We start from the raw sequence: 21,334 nt of genomic DNA on the forward strand, positions 1-21,334 counted from the left end.
GCCCCCCAGAGTGCCTGGGCCTACGCTCATCTCAGGGGCCACCCCTGCAGCAGGGTCCAGGGGCAGTACTGTGGGCTGCCCCTGAGTGCACAGCAGCGCTCAGGTCATACTCACCCAAAACCAAATTGACGGGAAATCTGCCAGAAAAAATCTCTTTGTGTGACTCACTCGTCCCCACACGTGGCGTTCCAGAAGGCAGATCTCTTGTGCCAGCAAGGACCCCACCTTGTGTTCTGTGCATGCTGGGAACCTAGTATATTTGTAATCCACCTAGTGGGAGGGAGAGGAGACACAGGCACGGTCCCCTGCAGGGCCGAGGGCCGAGGAAGGACCCTCCCCTTCTTTCCCGGCTGAACCCGCCGGAGGAAGCCGGTCGGGTTGCCTGTGCCGACACCGTCCGCAGATGTGCCTTGGCTGAAACAGCCCACGCCTGACCCCCACAGCCAGGCACAGCCGACGTGAGCCACCATGGCACGTCTGACCCAGCCGGCCTTCCCGGTCATCCGTCTGTTTGCGCTCCCGCCTTCCAGCCACAGGCCCAAACCTGGGGGTTCCGCATCTCCCCTCTCTGGCCCTCGTCGCATTCATTAGCAAATCCCAACACACGGATGCAGAGTTAAGGAATTCATCTTTTCTAGTTTCTTAGGGAAAAGCCTGAGGCCATCAGTTTAAAACCTTAGTTCTTACCTAATATGGGTGTCTAGTTCTATAAAATTTCTCTCTGCATGTGGCTTTAGCGGCATCCCACCGATTTTGATATTCGTGCTTTTTTCACTCATTTCAAAATACTTTCAAATTTCTTTTTATTTCTTTTTTGATTCATGGGAAATTGTGAAGTATGTTACTGAATTTTCAAATACTTGGGAGATATTCTAGAATATCTTTCTCTTGTTGATCTCTAGTTAAACCTGTTATGGTTAGAAAACACACCTATGACACCTGAGATCCTTTCTGTGTACTAAGACCTGCTTATGGACCGACCATGGTCTGTCCTGGTAACCGTGCACTCTTGTGTCGGGGGGGAGCGTTCTCGAAGCCCGGGGTAGCACCGCCAGTCCTCCGTGGTCCTGTCCCGTTCTGGGGGCGCCGGGGACGCGCCTCCTTCCTGCACCCCAAGCTCTGTCATCAGCATTGCACGGTCTAGCGCCGTGGCCTTCGGTGGATGGACTGACAGACTCCTTTGTCATTGTGAGAGATTTCTTTATGTCCGGCCACGTTCTCAGCTCTGAAATTTTCTTTGTCTGTTATTAGTGTAGTGACCCAGCTTTCTTCTGATTGGTGTAGCATGACGTATCTCCTTCCATCTTTTATTTTTAACCTATTTGTGTCTTTACATTTAAAGTGAGTTTCTTGCAGGCAGTTGAACCTTGCCTTCTTATCTTATTCGACAATCTCTGCTTTTTAACTAGGGGTGTTTTGACCATTGACAGTGACTGTTGAGGTGGTCGAGTTTGAAGCCATCATTCTACTATTTGTTTTCTATTTTTACCGTCTGTTCTCTGTTCCCCCACTTCTTTTTTTATTAAATTTATTTATTTATTTTGAGAGGGAGAGTGCAAGTGGGGGAGAGGCAGAGAGAGAGAGAATCCCAAGTAGGCTCCACACTGTCAGCACAGAGCCCCGTGCGGGGCTTGAACTCATGAACGGTGAGATCACGACCTAAGCCGAAATCAAGAGTCAGGTGCTTAACTGACTGAGCGACCCAGTCGCCCCTGTTTCCCCATTTCTATTGTTTTTTTCCTCTGCCATCTTTGGAATGAATCGCATACGTTTCATGATTCCACTTTTACCTCCTTTGTTCAGTTCTTAGTTACAACTCTCTGTTTCGTTACCTCAGCGGTTGTTTTGGGGCTGACACTGCTCACGTTTAATTCATCACGGTGCAGTCCGACTGCCACTTAGTGATGTGTAAAAACCTCACACGGATTGGTAACTGTGCCTCTGTCTCCCCTCTTGTCCTCTGCACCGTTGCTGTGGCATACTTTGGTTCTCCTCGGTTATAAACCAACATTACAATTTCTCATGTAAACACTCAATTATCTCCTAAAAGAACTTAGAGGCAGATGCCTCTTAACTCAGTCCGTTAAGTCTCTGATGCTTGATTTCAGCTCAGGTCATGATCTCACGGTTCGTGGGATCGACTTCTGTGTTGGGCTCCGTGCTCGTAACATGGAGCCTGCTTGGGATTCTCCCTCCTCTCAAAATAAAAAACATTAAAAAGAGGGATTTAGAGGATAAGGAAAGAACAACTTCATACTTACCCATGTGATGCCCATCCCTTGGTGTAGACTCAGATTTCTAGCTGCTCCCATTTTTCTTCTACGTGAAGCATTTCCCTTAATAATTCTTAATAATTTTTGTAGCGCGAGTGTGCTGGTGGTCATGTTGAGTCTGTTTCCGTAGGTGTGGACGGCGTGCGTCACTGTCACTCAGCGTGAAGGAGTCTCACCCGCCCGGAGCCCCGGGGCCGCAGCGCTCTCTCCGGGCCCGACGCCCTGCCTAGGCTGCTGGCGGGGAGAAGCCCTCCGCGCCCTCTTCCTTTCTCCCTCGGTCACATGCCCTCTTCCACAGCACACTTAGGGGCTTCTCGTAATCGCTGGCTTTGAACGGTTCACTCGCCACGTGCCTTCTGGCGGTCTCCGTTGCTCGTTCAAACACACTCCTGGCCCTGCCTCTCCCCCACTTCTAGGGCCCCCAAACGCATGTCTGTTGGCTGCTTGAAGTTGAGCCAAGCTCACCGATGCTCTGTTCGCTTCCTCCTGCCCTCTGTCCGTGTCTCGCGTGGACAGGTTCTACTTCTGTCCGGGAGTTTACTCATCTGCTCTGCAGCTCCCGCTCTGTGGCTAAACCCACCCAGGGCACTTTCCATCTCAGATCCTGGACTTTTCACCCCAGAAACTCAACCTGCGTCCTTTGTCGTGTCTTCCACGTCCCCATTTAACGCACTTGACCCTTTGCTTCTTGACATGCGGTTTACAGTTTTGATAATGGCTTCAACGTCCACGTCCCGCAGGTGTACAACTGTCACCGCCGAGTCTAGGTCAGGGAGGGGAACACCGAGCGGGGGGAGCACAGACCACCGCTGGCTGTGACGAGAGCTCTTTCTCCGCGGCTCAGCGGGCAGGTGCTCCGCAGGCCTCGGTCGGACCTGGTCTCCCGGGGCCGCACGGCCAGCCAGCCGGGAACCAGGGACATGGGAGAGCTGCCTCGCGGGAGCCCGTAGACCGAGCCACCTCTTCCAGCTCGGCCGCTCTCTCTGTCCCGTGTGTGGGCACACGGCCGGGGTGCGAGGGCAGAAACGGTTTGATCTGTAATCGACAGTCCGGATCTGAAACTTCCTGGCTTCCAAGCGCACAGGAGACAGAAATCCATCCCAAACTGCTTTGTGCGGCCGGTCTGGGGACGCTGCTGGTGGGAATCCTGGAACCCACATTAAGGGAAGCTGCGGGTGAGGCTGGGCTGCAGGAGCAAGAACTGGCGATGGGAGGCCACGGCGTGCTCCGTTCGCTCCCGTGGGGAAAGCCTGGAGATGAGGCCCCCGCGAAGGCTCCAGACACACACAGCTCGTGTCTCCTGCCGCCAGGCAGGGACAGACCGCTCCCGGAGTCCCGGACTCCGGCAGCCCGGCGTGGGTCGCGGGCCGGGGGCTGAGATGCAGAGTCACGTGGCCCGGACTCTGCGCGGGACCCGCCGCCCCGTGTGGAGCGCCTCCAGAGTAAGTGGGCCCCCTGGTTGGAGCTGGCCTCACTCACTCAGCAGCCTTCGTGTGTGGCATCTGTCGCAAGGGCACCCTGCTCTTCAAAGGTGCTCGCCCTTCAGTGCCAGGCCGGGGAGAATCTGGGGACGAGGGCGAGGGTCGTGAGACTGTGGTGCTCTGTGTCCAGGCGAGCCCTGCGGGCACTGAACGGCTCTTCCCTCATCAGGCCGAGGAGCACTCCCACAGCACGTATCTGTGGCCGTGAAGTAGCACCACCTGCACCGTGGGAGAGGGGGCGGCCGTGACCGGGCTGCTTGCCGGCAGTCGTGAGGCCAGCGCACGGCACCAGGTCCGTGGGAGCTGCTGCAGGGGTGGGGCTGGGGGTGCCGGGAGGTCAGGGGAGGGGCTGATGCGACACTGGGGGAGCAGGTAGAGTCCCCACGCTGCCACGCTGCCTGTGGGGACTGCTGGGTCGGCCCACGCTAACAGCCAGACTTTCTGCTCCTCGGCTCCCGTGCGGGCCAGTCTGCAGCCAGAGGGGCCCCCTGAGTGGGGCTCCCGGGAAGCCAGACCCCCAGCTCCCCACCTGCATGGCTGGAGCGCGTCTTGGCAGGGGAGGCACGAGGAGGGAGGTGAAAAGGAAAGTCCTCACAATTGCTAAACCGACCCCAGGCTCTGTGTCACGTGATGACTTCTCTCTAGTCAAGGGGAACACAAAGCAGAAGGTGTTGGTATCTGTGCTGAGGCCCGGGCAGCCCAGGGGGCTCGTGCTCCGCGGCCCGCAGCCCCTCACAGCTTCCCTGGCAGCACTCGCTTTGTCTGCAAAGATGGAGCGGACCCAGGTGGGGACACGCAGGAAGCAAACATGCCAGGGTCACCCGATGTGCACACGTGACAGTCATCCGTGTATAGATTCTGTCCGCATGCGATGCAGTCATTAACATTTCCCTTTAAATCCAGGACGGCTTTAGGAAGTCGGCCGCGGTCTGTACTCAGGAGGCCGGCAGATGCCGACAATACACGGGGTGCTGACGCTGAGCGAGCATCAGCAACAGGGAAGGTGCCCGGGAATGCTCGCTGAGGGCCCTTCCCTGGAGGCCTGCTCCCCAGCCACACAGCCCGCCCACCGTCCTCTGCACGGACACGCCGCGTGTGCACAGCACAAGAGCCGGGCCGTTGGGATGGCACCCCCACGGGGGGAGCTCTGGCCTGCTGGCCCCTGGAGCCCTCCTCTGTCCTCTGGCTGGACCTGTCCTTGCTGGTTGGCACCTGCTGATGCCTCTACTTCTGACGCTCTATGAGGTAAAGGACCTGCCCGGGGCATGTGGACAGGCGGGGCCCACACAGCCGGCCCCAGCATCCGTGCTCTTGACAGAAATGCCTTAAAGAGGGGCGGCGAGGCATCTTGCCTCCGGGAAGACGGAGCACAGCACCTTCCCCTAATGACAACGAAAACTCTGGATATTACGTATAGAGCGAACACAGGAAGATCCCGAAAAGTTGAGAGAAAGAGACAGCAGCACACCGGCGGGCCACAGAGTGACATGGTGCTGAATTTCCGGCTTTCTCTTTGCATCTTGACCTCAGACTTGGGGGAGGAGACCAGCAACCTGGAAACACCAATGGACACAGTCCAAAAAAAAGCATCAACAAAGCCCACTGCCTCCAGCAAAAGGACCAGAAAAGACAGCCCAGCAAGAACGAACACTTGAGACAACAATGACTCCGCTCCAGCAGCCCCACCAATGCCAGCAGAGGCTGGGTGGGGGGCCTCACCAGGCCGGAACGGTGCTCTCTAATACCATACTGGGTGTCGGCAGAGGGGCAGGGGAGCAGGGACCTCATCCCCGCCGGGCAGTAACAGGCCGCTCTACCCCGTGGTGCCCTGGCCAAGGAGGTGTCAGCAGAGGCCCAGTGGGGAGCTACGACTCTCACCCGCCACAAGTAATGGGAGGCTCCTCAATCTCCAGGTACCGACAGAGGGGCGCCTGCACCCCCACGCCCTCCTGTAAGTAATGAGGCAGCACCCCTCCGTTTCCTTGCCGGAGTAGTGTCGAAGGCAACCAGGGGAAACAGGAGGTTTGAGTAATAGTCAGGTTCGTGACATAATATCCAAAATATCTAGGTTTCACACCGAGAACCAGAGAGATCTCAAGCTAAATGAAAGATGATCAGCAGACACCAGCACTGAGATGACAGAGATGTTAGAACCGTCTGACAAAATTCCAAAGCAGTCATGATAAAAATGCTTCAATAAGCAATTAAGAATATTTTTTATCAAATGAAAAAAATATCAAGTCTCAGCAGAGAAACAAGATTCTCACACACACACAAAGGAAGATATAAAGAACTAAATAGAAATGACAGTACTGAAAAATACGGTAGAGGAATGAAGGGGTCCAAGGAAAGAACCAGTGAACTGTGAGAATAATTTTCATCTGAATAATAGAGTGAAAATAGACTGGAAAAAAAGAGAATTGGGGTGCCTTATCTGCCATAAGTTGCAGATATAATGTAGTATCTGGAGCAACCTGTAAAAGGCTGCACAAAGAGGTATACTCAAAAACACTATCAATAAACCAAGATGGAATTAAAAAAGAAATTCAGAAACCCACAGGAAGGCAGGAAATAAGAAAACAAACAAAACACAGAGAGAAAAAACCAGAAAACAAAATATAAAACGGCAGGGGCACCTGGGTGGCTCAGTCGGTCGAGCATCTGACTTTGGCTCAGGTTATGAGCTCCTGGTTCGTGAGTTCAATCCCTACACTGGGCTCTCTGCTGCCAGCGCAGAACTTGCTTCAGATCCTATGTTCTCTCTCTCTGCCCCTCCCCTGCACTATCTTGCTCTGTCTCAAAAGTAAATAAACATTAAAAAAAAATAAATAAAATGGCAAGTTTAAGCCCTAACATCCCCCAAATTATACGAAATATAGTCTAGATACACCAATTAAAAACAGACAATGGCAGAGTAGATTAAGAAACGCGACTCAGTCATATGCTACCTATAAGAAACTCACTTCAAACAGGGCAATATAAGTAGATTGAAGTAAAAAATCATGGGAAAAGTTGTGTCATGTAACCATTAATCAAAAGAAAGTGGGGGGGGGGTTATATTAATACCAGATAATAAGAAGGGTTGGCAAGGATGTGAAGAAAAGGGAACCCGTGCACTGTTGGTGGGAACGTAATTGGTGCAGCCACTGTGGAAAATGGTATGAAGCTTCCTCCAAGAATTAAAAGTAGAAATACCATGTGATCCAATAATTCCACTTCTGAGTATCTGAAGAAAATAAGAACAGCCATTCAAAGAGATACATGCGCCCCCAGGCTTATTGCAGCATTATTTACAATAGTCAAGACACGGAAGGAAGCCGAGCGTCCACTGATGGATACACGGATAAAAAAGATGCGGTATACATACACCGTGGGATATTACTCAGCAATACGAAAGAATGAAATCTAGTCATTTGTGACAATATGGATGGACCTTGAGAGTATTACGTTAAGTGAAATAAGTCAGAGAAAAACAAATACTGTATGACTTCATGTATATGTGGAATCTAATAAACAAGACAAACAAACAAAATAATGAAGAAATAAATTCACACATACAGGAAACAAATTGTCAGTTACCAGAGAGGGGAGGGCTGGAGGGGGGGAACCAAACTAAGGGAAGGAGATTAAGAGGTATACTCTTCCAGTTATAAAATAGATAAGCCAAGGGGATGTAAAGTATAGCATAGGGAGTATGGTCAGTAACATTGTAAAAATGGCATGGTGACTAATCATGTGGATAATTTTGTAACATACAGAAATCTTAAATCCAAAAAAATGTAAACCTATTCATCAAATTAAGTATTAAAACGATTATATACACCTGAACCTAATATTATATCTAAACTATACTTCAATTAAAAATAGACTTCACAGCATCAAAAATTATCAGAGAGGGACATTATAAAATGATAAAAGGATCAATCCACGAGGAAGCAATAGCAATCCTAAATGTGTACAAATCAAATACCAGAGCTGTAAAATATACGAAACAAAAACTGATAGAACAAAAAAGAAAAATATACATATCCACAATTAGAGCTGAAGATTTCACTACTCTATCTCAACAATGGAAAGAACCAGGCATAAAACCAGCAGGGATAGAGAAGAACTCGCAGCACCATCAATCGGTAGGACCTAGTCAACATTTATAGAACACCGTCTCTGACAACAGAAGAATGCACGTTCTTTTCAAGCACCCACAGAAAATATACTAACACGGTATTTGTTCACCATAAACAGTTTGTTCACCATTAACAGTTTGTTCACCATAAAACAAACCTCAACAAGTTGAAAATAATTAAAATCATATAGTGTGTGCTCTGATCACAACTGACTCAAACTAGAAATCAGTAACAGAAAGATAGCAAGAAAATCTTGAAGTACCTGGGAACTAAAACAACGCACATCCAAATACTCCTTGGGAAAAAAGAGGAAATCTCAAGGATCATAAAAAAAATACATTGTCCTGAATGGAAATAAAAATAATCACACCAAAAATCGTGGGACACAACGAAAGCAGTGCCTACAAGAAAGCCTGTGGCACAAAATACATACATTGGAAAAGAGAAAAAAAAGTCTCAAATCAATAATCTAAGCTCTAATTTTAAGACTCTAGAGAAAGAAGAACAAAATAGATACAAGCAAACAGAAGGAGGGAAGAAAGAAATCACTGAAATTATAAACAGAAAAATTAAAGAAAATCAATGAAACCAAGAGCTGATTCTTTGAAAAGATCAATGAAATTGACAGACTTATACAAAGAGTGACAAAGAAAAAAAAAGTTAGACAAAATAATACAAAGAATGAAACAGCAGCTATCACAAAGAGCCTGGTAGACATCAGAGGGATAAGGGATACTAAGAACAACTCGACACACATAAATTGACTTAGACAAACTGACCTCTTTCTGGAAAAAGACAAACTACCCCAAATCATTCCATATGAAATAGACAATTTGCATAGCCCTACATTAGTATTATGAAATTGAATTCATAGTTTTACAACTCCAAAAAGAAATCTCCAGGCCCAGATGGTTTCACTGCAGAATTCTACCAATAGTTTTATTTATTTATTAAAAAAAATTTTTTTAACGTTTTTTATTATTTTATTTTTGAGACAGAGAGAGACAGAGCATGAACAGGGGACGGGCAGAGAGAGAGGGAGACACAGAGTCGGAAGCAGGCTCCAGGCTCTGAGCTGTCAGCACAGAGCCCGACACAGGGCTCAAACTCACGGACCGTGAGATCATGACCTGAGCCGAAGTCGGATGCTTAACCGACTGAGCCACGCAGGCGCCCCTCTACCAATAGTTTTAAGAAGAATTCACACCAATTCTACATAATCTCCTTCAGAAAATAGAAGAAAAAAAGGAACATTTTATGAAACTACTATTACCCTGGTACAAAAATCAAAGTGTACAAGAGAAAACAAAAACTGCCCTCAAGAATATAGGTCAAAAATCCTTTAAAAACATTAGTAAATAGAATTCAGCAAAATATAAGAATTATACTCTATGACCATTCTTCTAGTGATGTAAGGCTGCTTTACTGTTTGAAGATCAATTAATGTAATTGATCATATTAATAGACTAAAGAAGAATACTGCATGATCGTATCAATGCATACAGAAAAGCATGTGACAAAATTCAACACTCATTCATTATAATAACTCTCAGGGGAAAAGCAGCAATAGAAGGGAACTTCCTTCACTTGATAAAGAGCATCTACAAATGCCCACGTCTAACATCACACTTAGGGCTGAACTTTTCCCCCTGAAGACAAGGAACAAGGCAAGGACGTCACCTCTCACTACTGTGATTCAACATAACGCTGGAGCTCTAGCCAGTATGACAAGGCAGGAAAAGGAAATAACAGGCACAGTGATGAGAAGGGAAAAAACCAAATTGTCCCTATTTGTAGATGACATGAAATGCTTACGTATAAACCTAACAAAACATGTGTAGGACCTTCATGACGAAAAGTACAAAATGTTGATGAAAGAAATGAAAGATCTAAATAAATGGAGAGACGTACCATGTTCATGAACTGTGATTCCTCACAGTAAGGATGTCAATTCTCTCCAAGTTAATATATAGTTTTAACATAATTCTTTTTTTTTTATGTTTGTTTATTTTTGAGACAGAGAGAGACAAAGCACGAGCAGGGGAAGGGCGGAAAGATAGAGAGAGAGGGAGACATGGAATCCGAAACAGGCTTCAGGCTCTGAGCTGTCAGCACAAAACCTGACACAGGGTTCGAACCCACAAACCGTGAGATCATGACCTGAGCCAAAGTCGGACGCTCAACCGACTGAGCCACCCAAGCGCCCCAGTTCTAACACAATTCTTATCAAAATTCCAGCAATAATTTCATGGATATAGATAAGATTATTGTAATAGTTATATGAAAAAGCAAAGGAACTGGAACAGCTAACACAATTTTGACAAAGAAAAAATAAAGTGGAAGGAATCAGTCTCCCCAATTTTAAGACTTACTATTCGGTGGGGCACCTGGGTGGCTCAGTCAGTTAAGCGTCTGACTTCAGCTCAGGTCACGATCTTGAAGTTCGCGAGTTCGAGCCCCGCGTCGGGCCCTGCGCAGACAGCTCGGAGCCTGGAGCCTGCTTCGGATTCTGTGTCTCCTTCTCTCTCTGCCCCTCCCCCACTTGTGCTCTGTCCCTCTCTGTCTCTCAAATAAGTGTAAACAAATAAGTGTAAAAAAAATTTTTTTTAAAAGACTTACTATTCAGCTACTGTAATCAAGACTGTCTGGTACTGGCAGAGGGAGAGACACACAGATCAATGGAACAGCCAGAGAACCCAGAAATAGACTCACACAATTATGCTTGACTGAGTTTTGACAGATGTAATAAGTAACAGTTCAAGGTGGGAAAGATAGCTTTTTCAACAAATGGTGCTGGAGCAATCGGATGTCCTTAGGCAATAATAATAATAATAATAATAATAATAATAATAATAACCTTTGACCTAAACTTCATACCTTATACAGAAACTAACTCAAAATGGACCACAGACTTATGTGTAAAATGTAAAGCTACGAAATTTCTGGGGGAAAAAAAGAAAAAATTCTAAAACATCCAGAGCAAGTCAGAATTCTTGGATTTGACACTAAAATCATTATATTCAAAAGGAAAAACTGATAAATCAGGCATTCCAGGAGTAAAAACCTTTGCTTTGCAAAAAAACAAAACAAAACAAAACAAAACAAAAACATATTAAGAGGATGAAAAGGCAAGCCATAGATAGACTGGGAGAAAATATTTGCAAACCACATTTCTGACAAAGAACTAGTTTCTAAAATATACTAAGAATGATCACACTAAATAGCAAAAACTCTAAATCCAATTAGAAAATGGGCAAAAGCTATGGTTATTTCACCAAAGAGAACATACAGATTTATAGATATAGAGGTGAAGATAGAGAGAGATGGCAAGTAAGCACACGACAGGGGGTCCGCGACCGTCAGCCCCGGGGAAGTGCAGCTTCAACCACGTGAGGCACCCCCACACACCCCTGAGAGCGGCTCACGTACAAAACGGTGACCACCGCACATGCGGGCATGGGCGCAGACAAACCAGATCCCTTGTACGTGGCCGGCGGGACCGGAACACGGGGCGACCGCTCTGGAGAGCAGTTGGGCAGCTTCTTAAAAACTAAACATGCACTTATCAGACCACTTAGTGATTGCACCCATGGGCATTTATTCCAGAAAAATGAAAATTTTCATCCTCAAAAAAACCCGTACATGATGTTCACAGTGGCTTTAATTATTTGAACTCCCCCAAACTGGAAACGCTTCCAACCAGCAGTTGGTTCAATAGTCATGGGACGTGGGACATGTGCAGCAGCAACCGGGAATGAACCCAGCGTGCGACAGTACTCAGCCGTAAGACAGAACAAATTAGTGATCACTCAGCAACCGAGATGAACCTCCAGAGAATCAGGCCGAATGTAGTCAATCCCCAAAGATTACACACTGTGTGATCCCATTATATAATGGTCTTGAAATGGCGAAATGACAGAAGTGGGGAACAGGTTGTTGGTCTCCAGGACTAAGGAGGGGTAGGGACAGCGGGGCGACACGTTAGGCTGTGGAAAGGCAGCAAGGGGGTCCTTGCGGGGACGCAATGTTCTGTATCAGCGTCAACACCCTGGCGGTGATACTCTCACTGCAGCTTTGCAAGATACCATCGAGGGAAACTGAGTAAAGCGCGCGTGGAATCCCTCTGTGTTATTTCTTACAACTGCACGTGAATTAACAGTTACCTCAAATACAAACTTTAATTTAAAAAAAGAAGGAGCTGTTTTGACCTGAGATCGTATCAGGCAACTCTCAATTCGCGAGAGAGTAAGGAAGACAAATACTCCTCAGGTAATCCTGACACTGTATGACGAGATGGAAATTACTTAAAAGAAAAAAGTTAGCAAAAACTCACGAGCGCCTTTTGAGGGAAAGCATTTCGACCAAGTCCCTGGCTCTGATGCTAAGTCAGAGCACACACCCCGTTCCTTCACAACCCACCCACCCACTCGCCCATTCACACCCTCACCTACACACCCATCCACTCACACGCCGACCTGCTTGCTACACGCACCTAACCTACACGCCCACCCACTAGTTCACACATTCACCCACCCACTCGCTCCCACCCCACCCACTCGCACTCACACATTCAGCCACACCCCCACTCATTCACACGCTCACCCACACACCCTCTCACGCTTACCCACACGCTTACACTCCCACTCCCGCACTCACCCCACACTCACTCACAGTCACTCACAAAGCCTCTCACTCGCTCCTATTCACACCACCCGCTCGCACTCACACACATACTCACACTCACCTACACGCTCACTCGCCCCCACACGTCCACTCGTACACATCTGCTCACACACTTGCACACACAAGGGTCTTTCACACCAGTCTGTGCGGTGCAGGAGGCACGGCAGACGCATCCCTTGAGACCCTCTAGTAACAGCCTGGCCTTGGCCGTCCCGGGAGACGGGGCCCGGCCGGAGGAGGCCACGTGCCGTCACCATTCTGCACAGCTCAGGAGCACGCAGCCTAGCCGTGGCTCCGAGAACTGCTCACGACCGTGATCCTTCTGCCCGGGTCTGTGGTGGCGATGTGACCGTGCCCCCGAACATCACAAACAAAAGCCCTTCCCCTAAGCGTGGATGGAGTTCAAGGCCCAGCGGTGCAGGGCCCATCCCCCGTGCCCCTGGGAGACGTGGGCACTCTGCACCGCTTCCCCCCAGGGCAGGTGGAGCCCACTGGTCCTGGACACAGAGTGCAGAGGATGTGGCCTCCCGACAGTCACACCCTGTGGCCACTGGCTGGCTGCTTGGCCAGGGCGCTCTCACTGGAATACGGGGAGGATGCGTCTTGCTTCGCATCACCGGGGACCTTGCAGAACCTCAGGTCAGGCCGTCACCCCCTTGCTGAAACTCCTGGGCATCTTCCCATTACGTGCGTAATCCCACCCAGGCTCCCTCCCTCCCGCAACGCCGCCCCCGAGGCCCCTGGTGCCAAACCCACCCCCCACCGCCCTGGCGCCTCCCCTGCTGGGACCGGCTGGGTTCTGGCACCTGCCGAATGGGCCGTCCACGAGGGCACTCCCTGCCAGGCCTCTGCCTACCCCCGTCTCTCCTGGGCCCTGTCCTCTCCCACTGCCCTGGCCCCATCACACTGCGGGCAGAGGACACATTCACCTTCTCCATTCAACGCTGAACCCTCGGTTCCTAGCACCACTCTGGGCTCACAGGAGGGTAGAGTAAATTCAGCACCTACTCAAAGTTGGGGTGAACACGTACCACGAACACCGCACCCAGGCCCGTCTCCGGCCTCACGGGACGTTTCGACATCATAATGGAGTGATTTCTAAACTTGGACGCTCACAAAGCATCCAAGATTCGATTTCCACTCCTCCTAGACCCTCACCTCCTCGCCCACTCACTTGGTCACTGAGGGTCTGCTGGGGGGCTGAGTGTGCAGGGGTGTGAGGGACACCCGGGACCTGTCCCCATCTGTCCCCTCAGCCTGCCGGCGCCCAGTGGAGGGTGGAGGGGACACTCATAGAGGAACAGGTCTTGCTAAGGACAACAGAAGGCCGCAGAGGAACACCACCCGAACAGTACTGACTCCGACCCTGTGGAACAAAACTAACAACTCCCACTTTCTTCTGAGCTCCTGAAAGGCGTGACTGCTTGCGTCTTTCTCTCAGTCCAGTCCAGTGTGAAAAAGCTCTGTTTTCAATTTCATTGGTTTCTGGCCTCATTTTATTATCTCTTCCCTTCTATTCCTTTTTCTTTCATTGTTTTTTTCTTCTAGTTTTTGAAGGTGGAGCCTTAGATTATTGCCCAGAGACCTTTTCTCATGTTGGCATTTCAGGCTACAAATTTCTCTAGAGGTGCTGATACATAGAAATATTTCCATAAGTTCAAAATACTTCACAATTTCCCTTGATACTTCCTCTCTGACCAGCACATTATTTAGAGGTGTATGTTTTGATTTTTAAGCATTTGGAAAAATTCTAGTCACCTTTGCTTACTGATACCTGGTTTATTTCCACTCTGGTCAGAAAATATACGATTTCTGGGTTCCTGGATGGTTTATTAAGCATCTGACTTCGGCTCAGGTCATGATCTCATGGTTTGTGAGTCTGAGTCCCACATTGGATGAGCACAAGCCCTGATCCAGGTGACCCTGCTTCTCTCTCTCTCTCTCTCTCTCTCTCTCTCTCTCTCTCTCTCTCTCCCCCCGACCCTCCACCTCATGGAATTCTGTCTCCCTCTTTTTCTGTCCCTCACTCACTTGCACCCCCCCAAAAACAATAATAAAATAAAAAGAATTCAGTTGTTTGACATTTGTTAGCCTTTTATTTCATTTTCGCATAGAATATGGTCCACCTGCGAGTGTCCTGTGTGTACACCTTCCGTTGGGTGGGGCATCCCGTCCGGGTCCCTGAGACCTACTTGGTGGACCGCACCAGTCCCTGCTTCTCCGTCCGTGACTTCCTGTCTGCCTGTCCCACCACTACAGGCTGTTTCCAACTGTAACTGTGGCTTTGTCCTCTCTGCCCTTCCATTCTGTCAGTTTTTGTTTTGAATGCTTGAAGCCCTGTTACTCAATATGCATATATCTGGGACTGATATTTCTTTTTTTTTTTTTCAACATTTATTTATTTTTGGGACAGAGAGAGACAGAGCATGAACGGGGGAGGGACAGAGAGAGAGGGAGACACAGAATCGGAAACAGGCTCCAGGCTCTGAGCCATCCGCCCAGAACCTGACGCGGGGCTCGAACTCACAGACCGCGAGATCGTGACCTGGCTGAAGTCGGACGCTTAACCGACTGCGCCATCCAGGTACCCCGGGACTGATATTTCTTGGTGAATTTGTCATTTTATATTAACGCCATGTCTTTCTTTACCCTGGTGGTTTTCCTCGTTCTGAGCCTACTTCATCTGATCCTAATGTAGCCTCTCCGGCGGTCTTCTCATTAGTGTTCACGTGACACATCTTCTGTCCTTTAACTTTTAACTTACAACAGTGTATTTCATGTGGGTGTCTTGTTGATCGCACATAGTCTGATCTTAATTTTTTACATTCTGATAATCTCTCACTTTTAAAAAAATGCTTATTTTGAAAGGGAGGAGGGGCAGTGACAGAGGGAAAGAGAAAATCCCAAGCACGCTCTGCACTGTCAGCGCAGAGCCCGACGTGGGGGTTGAACTCACAAACTGTGAGATCAGGACCCGACCTGAAGTCAAGAGTCGGACGCTTAACCAGTTGAGCCACCCAGGCACCCCTGAAAATCTCTCACATTTAATTGGTCTCTTGACACAATTTTCTTTCTTGCTTTTTTTTAATGTTTATTTAGTTGTGTGTGTGTGTGTGTGTGTGTGTGTGTGAGAGAGAGAGAGAGAGAGAGAGAGAGAGAGAGAGAGCAGAGGAGGGGCAGAGAGAGGAGACACACAGTCAGAAGCGGGCTCCAGGCTCCGAGCTATCAGCACAGAGCCCGACGTGGGGCTGGAACCCACAAACCGCGAGATCATGCCCTGAGCTGAAGTCGGATGCTTAACCAACTGAGCCACTCAGGGGCCCCGAAAATACACTTTTATGTGCACTTTTCTCCATACAGCGGAACTGTCCATGGCAGGTTTCCCTAACCGCTTACAAAGCGTGCGCACCATAAAGAGACTCCTGAGGCCCTCCCCGCCCCAAGCCCAGGCAACCACTAATCTGTTCCACATTCATGTAATCCACCATTTTGTTATTCCGAGAGCTTTGTGTGACTCAAATCAAACAAACGTAACGGATGCTCTCGAGGTTGCCAGGGTTCGCACAGCTGCACTCACTCCGATTAGATGCCGAGCGGTCTGCTGCACGGCTGTTCCACGATTTGCGTATCCAGTCACCCCATGAAGGACATCTGGGTTGCTTCCGGTGTTTGTCAATTACAGATAAAGCAGCCAGGAGTAATGTTGTGCACGTATCTGTGTGAATGTAAGTTTTTTCATTTTTCTGTGATAAGCACCCAGAATTGTGATCATTGGATCACACGTCAAGTGTATGTTTGGCTCGATAAGAAACTGCCATACTGTGGGCCAGAGTGGCCGCACCGTTTCCCGTGCCCGCAGTGGGACGGCCCGGCTGCTCCGCGTCCTCGCCCGAACTGGGGGCTGTTGGGTTTTCACTTTAGCCAGTTTGACGGGCGGCAGTGACACCGCCTTGCGGTTCAACCTGCTCTCTCTAACAGCTACCGATGTTGACCCTCTATTCACGTGCTCATTTCCCATCCACTCACCCTGCTTGGAAAAGCGCCTGCTCAGGTCTTTCGTCCATTTTCTACCTGGAGAGCTTGCTTTCTTGCGGTAGAGTCTGAAGCGTTCCCTGCGCATTGTGGATTCACGCCCTTTGTTGCATTGTCACTTACAAAGATCCTCTGCGCTTCGGATTTGTCTTCTCACTTTTGACAGGGTTGTTCACAGAGCAAACGTTTTTAATTGTGACAAAGGTCAATTACTCAATTTTATCTTTTACAGATGTGCCTCCTTCTCCTCTATTTTCTCCTAAAGAGTATAGAGTTTTACATTTTACATTCAGACACTTGATCCATTTCGTTAATTTTTGCACACGCTATGTTTAAGGCAAGGGCTTTTTTGTTTTGTTTTGTTATTTCTATACAGATATCCAATTGTTTCAATACCATTTATGAAAAGACTACCCTTTCTGTATAAAATTGCTTTATTACCATTGTCCATACTCAGGTGGGTGTTCCCCGGGACCCTGGGGGGCTTCACTGATGTACGTGCCTAACTACCCGCCAACATCACCATGTCCTGATGACTGTTAGGGTCACCGTGTCTTAAAATTACTCCAAATTATTCTTTCTCAAAATTCTCTTGGGTTAACTAGTTCCTTCGTGTATTCACGAAAATCTTAAAATCAACTTGTTTGTATCTACAAACGTTGCCGCTGGGATTCTGACAGGAACTGCATTAAACCTACAGACCTGTTCGGGAGACATCGCATCTTTATTACACTGAGCATCGCAATGTATGAACGTGGATGCCTGTGACCTGGGTCTTCTCGATTTCTCAGACTGATGTTTTGGGGCTTTCAGTATATGAATCCTGTGCGTGTTTATTAGACATAGAGCAAGTATGTCACTTTTTGGAGTTCCTGTAAATGGTGTTGGGTTTTGAATTTGGTTTCTGATTGCTCACTGATGGTCTGTAGAGCAGTATTGTCTTTTGTGTGCTGACTTTTCATTCATAAACAGGTGAATTTGCTTAATGGTTCTAGGAGTTTCTTGTAGACTTAATGGGATTTTCGATGTAGGCAATCATGTCATCTGCAAACAGAAGACAGGTTTATTTCTTCCTTCCAAATCTGTCTGCCTTCCATTTCCTTTTCCTGCCATACCGAACTGGCTAAAACTGGTAGCACTGTGCTCAACACAGTGGTGAGAACTAACACCTGTGTTTTGCTAATGACCTTAGGGAGAAGCTTTAGTCTTGCCCATCAACTATAATGTTAGTTGGCAGGTATTAGCTTACTCCATTTTGACCAGAACCAAAACTTCATTCAGTCTTTCATATTGATTAAATTAACAAAATCTGTTTATAACCAGTACCTAGAGATCCCGATATAACAAATTTTCCAATTATTCTTTTTTTTTAATTTTCATTAAAAATAATTTTTTTTTTAAGTAAACTTCACGCCCAGCACAAGCCCAATGTGGGGCTTGAACTCATGACCCTAAGATCAAGACCTGAGCTGAGATCAAGAGTCAGATGCTTAACTGACTGAGCCACCCAGGAGACCCTCCACCTCCACCAAATCATTCTTTTTGAAAAGAATATTCAACTCAACAGAATTCTAGTAAAACAAATACTGTCATAATAAGATGCAGTAGCACCAACAGAGCGGAAGTCCAAGTGCTTTTACGTACGTAGCCCTGCTCTGGGCTAGAACCGGAGGGGGCCGCTTCCACCTATTTTTATGAGAAGAGCAGGCACACAACGGTGAACAGCGACAAACTCCTTCCAGAGCTCACGCTCCCGACCACCAGACAGACTAGCTTCATGCTGGTCAAACACGAAAACCAAAGACGGCGTTGGTTTCAGACGTGAAGGGAAGAGTCTCATGTTTGAAAGTGGCATGTAACGTCCCCTTGTAAGGCTTTTTCCTTAAAGAATAGACGGATTTGGATCCTGAAGTGGAAGTTTTACGGCTGTGGAATGCACCACAGCAATCGCACTCACCGCCGGCGTCCACTCGCTCTGACACGAGACCTCGCTCCCAGAGCAGGAGCAGAGTCCTGCCGGCGAGCCGCCCGCTGAGGCCACTCGGCTGTGGTGTGTGCCAGGCAGGCCGGTCGGCGGTGCTTGGTCCGGGGCTGCACCCAGGGCCTCAGCTGTCTGGAAGGGGCCTCGGGGGCGAGCGCAGACTCGATGTATCGAGTTTAACAGCTCAGCGCCCCGTTGAGCTGCAGGCGGCCAGGACAGCAGAAACCGACAGAGCCTATTAGCTGCTTTCCGCTCCTCGAGAGACTCACAACGCACGTTAGTCCTCGAGGCCATGTAGGGAGGGGAGATCTCTGGAATGCAACTCTCTTGCCAGTCCCGGTTAACACTGGAAAGACATCCAGGGCTTATGCAACCCTGACATCAGTGAACATTCTACATGGCCTGCTGACTCGTCACTCGGGCGTCTAGAGAGACAAAGGTGATGGGGCTGGGGAGCCTGCTCGCCTTCTCTCCCCGCTCGAGCGGCCACGGCGCGTCAGCCTCACGTCTAGAATCACGCAAAGCTTTTCTCTTTCGGCAACGTGTGGGCTTCATCCAGGGATGGCGAGACGTCTCAGGCCTACCTTCGAGGAGAGTGCCCGGGACCCGGGGTACGGCCCACCTCAGAGTATCTTGTACAAATGTTCCCGTTGCCAACTGCGTATTCCAAGATTAATGACATCTTTGCCGTGAGGACAGGGCAGGACTCCCTGAGACCCGTGTCTGGTCCTGTCTCTGACATCCCACCCGCCCCGCAGCACTGAGCTGTGTGTGAACTTGACCCCCGAGGCCACGGCTGACAGAGCCCTGGCTTCTCTGCACATCTAGCACCCGTCTTCTCTTCCCACAGACCCTCTGGCCACAGTGGGAGGCCTACGGCAACCGGCCATTCCACCAGACTCCCGGTTCTTGCCGTGCCCGGTACACGGGGCGGGACGAGGGCGCACGGTCCTTGAGTGCCTCTCAGTGTGATGAAGAAACCAGAGGACAGACTGGGCCAGCCGGCCAGCCAAAAGGTTGAAGATCGACATGCAACCCCTATCTCACCCCTCAGGTGGACGTTCCACATAGGTCGGGGATCCAAAGGTTCCTCTTGTGGATAAAAGGACAGCTCCTTATGGCTTCAGGGTCCGTGAGACGTGAAGCCGGAGAGGCTGGGGGATGGTCCCACGCTTCCACTGCACGTCCCTCCCTCCTGCCCTTGCCGTGATCAGGGATGTCACCTGGCCCGCTGCTGGCAGATGTCTCAGACCGCAGGGAGAGGCGGGCCTGGGCAAATCGGGCCCGGAGCAGCTGGAGACAATGGCAGAAACACACGGAGCCCCCCTCTTGAGCGGCTTGACGGCTCAGCACTCTCCAGGCGCCAGTCGAGGAACGACCCCGCTTCCTGACGTCCTGTGACTCAGTCCACTGGACAACAGCAGGGACAGAGCTAAGCTTGCTGACCCCACAGACTCTCAAGGATGGCAACATGATGCCTGACCCGGTTACTGAGGTGTCTGTAGTGATGTCCCACCTGGGAGCCAGGTGTGGGGAACAGCACAGGGGTGGGGATGCCCTGAAGCGGCTGGGGGCATTTTTTTCCTTTTTTTGATGTTTTATTTATTTGTGAGTAAGAGAGAGTGAGAGAGAGAGAGAGAGGGAGAACAAGCGGGGGAGGGGCAGAGAGGGGGACACGTGAAGTGGCTCCACGCTGACAGCAGTGAGCTGGATGCGGGGCTTGAACTCATGAACCACGAGATCATGACCTAAGCTGAAATCGGACACTCGACCGACAGAGCCACCCAGGCGCCCAGAAATAAATTTTCTAAAAAAAGATACGATTTACAAGAACATAAAAAAAAAAAAAATCAGTTGGGATACATCTAACAAAAGGTGTGTGAAGCATCTATGTAGAATCTATAAAATATTATTAACAGAAATTAAAGAAAACCTGAGAATCAGAAAATATACCACGCCCATAGGCTCAAACACTCATTACTTAAGATGTTAATTCTCCCCAAATCGATCTGCAGATTCAATTCTATAGACAAGCTGGTTTTGAAATATGTGAAAAATTCATCAGGCCAAGAGCAGCTACACCTTTCCTTAAGAAAAATAACAAAATGAGAAGTCCTATTTACAAGAAAGTGCAATTTAGCCCGGGTGGCAGGGGCACGGGAGACACAGCAGAGTCTGGACTCTCAGGGAGCAGAGCCCAGTCCCCCTAGTACACACGCCCTGTCGACAGATGAACTCCAGGGGCTGTGTCCCTCAATGAGACCACACAGGACACCAGCTGTGTGAGTGTGGAGAAGGACAGAAGGCTTAAGAGACACGAAGAGATCAAGCAGGTAAACAAAGGCTGACGGGATGGGCCACGTCAGAATCAGTTTGTCAACAGACAGGAGAGAGAAGAGGGGCCCACGATGGGGGAGAAGATATTTGCAATTCATTTAACCACTCAAGGCTCCCATCCAGAAAACACTTCCGAATTGCTCACGGAAAATCGGGCACATCCCAAGTGGCTCACAACAACATCAGACGGCAATGGGTGTCATCGGTCACGAGCCAAGTGCAGACTGCAGTCACAGTGCGGCACCGGCACGGCAGGAACTCACACAACACAACTCAAACCCTAATTCCAAGAGATGGCGAGCGTGAGACCGCCGGGGGGCTCGGCCACTGCCTCCCACACTCACACCCCCCACTGGAAGCGTAGAAGCCGGTCCCACCCGGGGGGCCGGCCACACGCATCTGATCAGCCAGAAGTTCTAACTA

At 49.1% G+C, this 21,334-nt stretch overlaps 1 protein-coding gene across 5 annotated transcripts in view; it reads right to left on the reverse strand.

Moving 5' to 3' along the window:
• The window catches only part of PCBP3 (poly(rC) binding protein 3), a 276,340-nt gene that overhangs the window by 33,417 nt on the left and 221,589 nt on the right, over window positions 1–21,334 (reverse strand). The window lies entirely within an intron of this gene.

This window comes from Felis catus, chromosome C2 (genome assembly GCF_018350175.1).
Source record: "Felis catus isolate Fca126 chromosome C2, F.catus_Fca126_mat1.0, whole genome shotgun sequence".
In the NCBI taxonomy this organism is placed as follows: Eukaryota; Metazoa; Chordata; class Mammalia; order Carnivora; family Felidae; genus Felis; species Felis catus.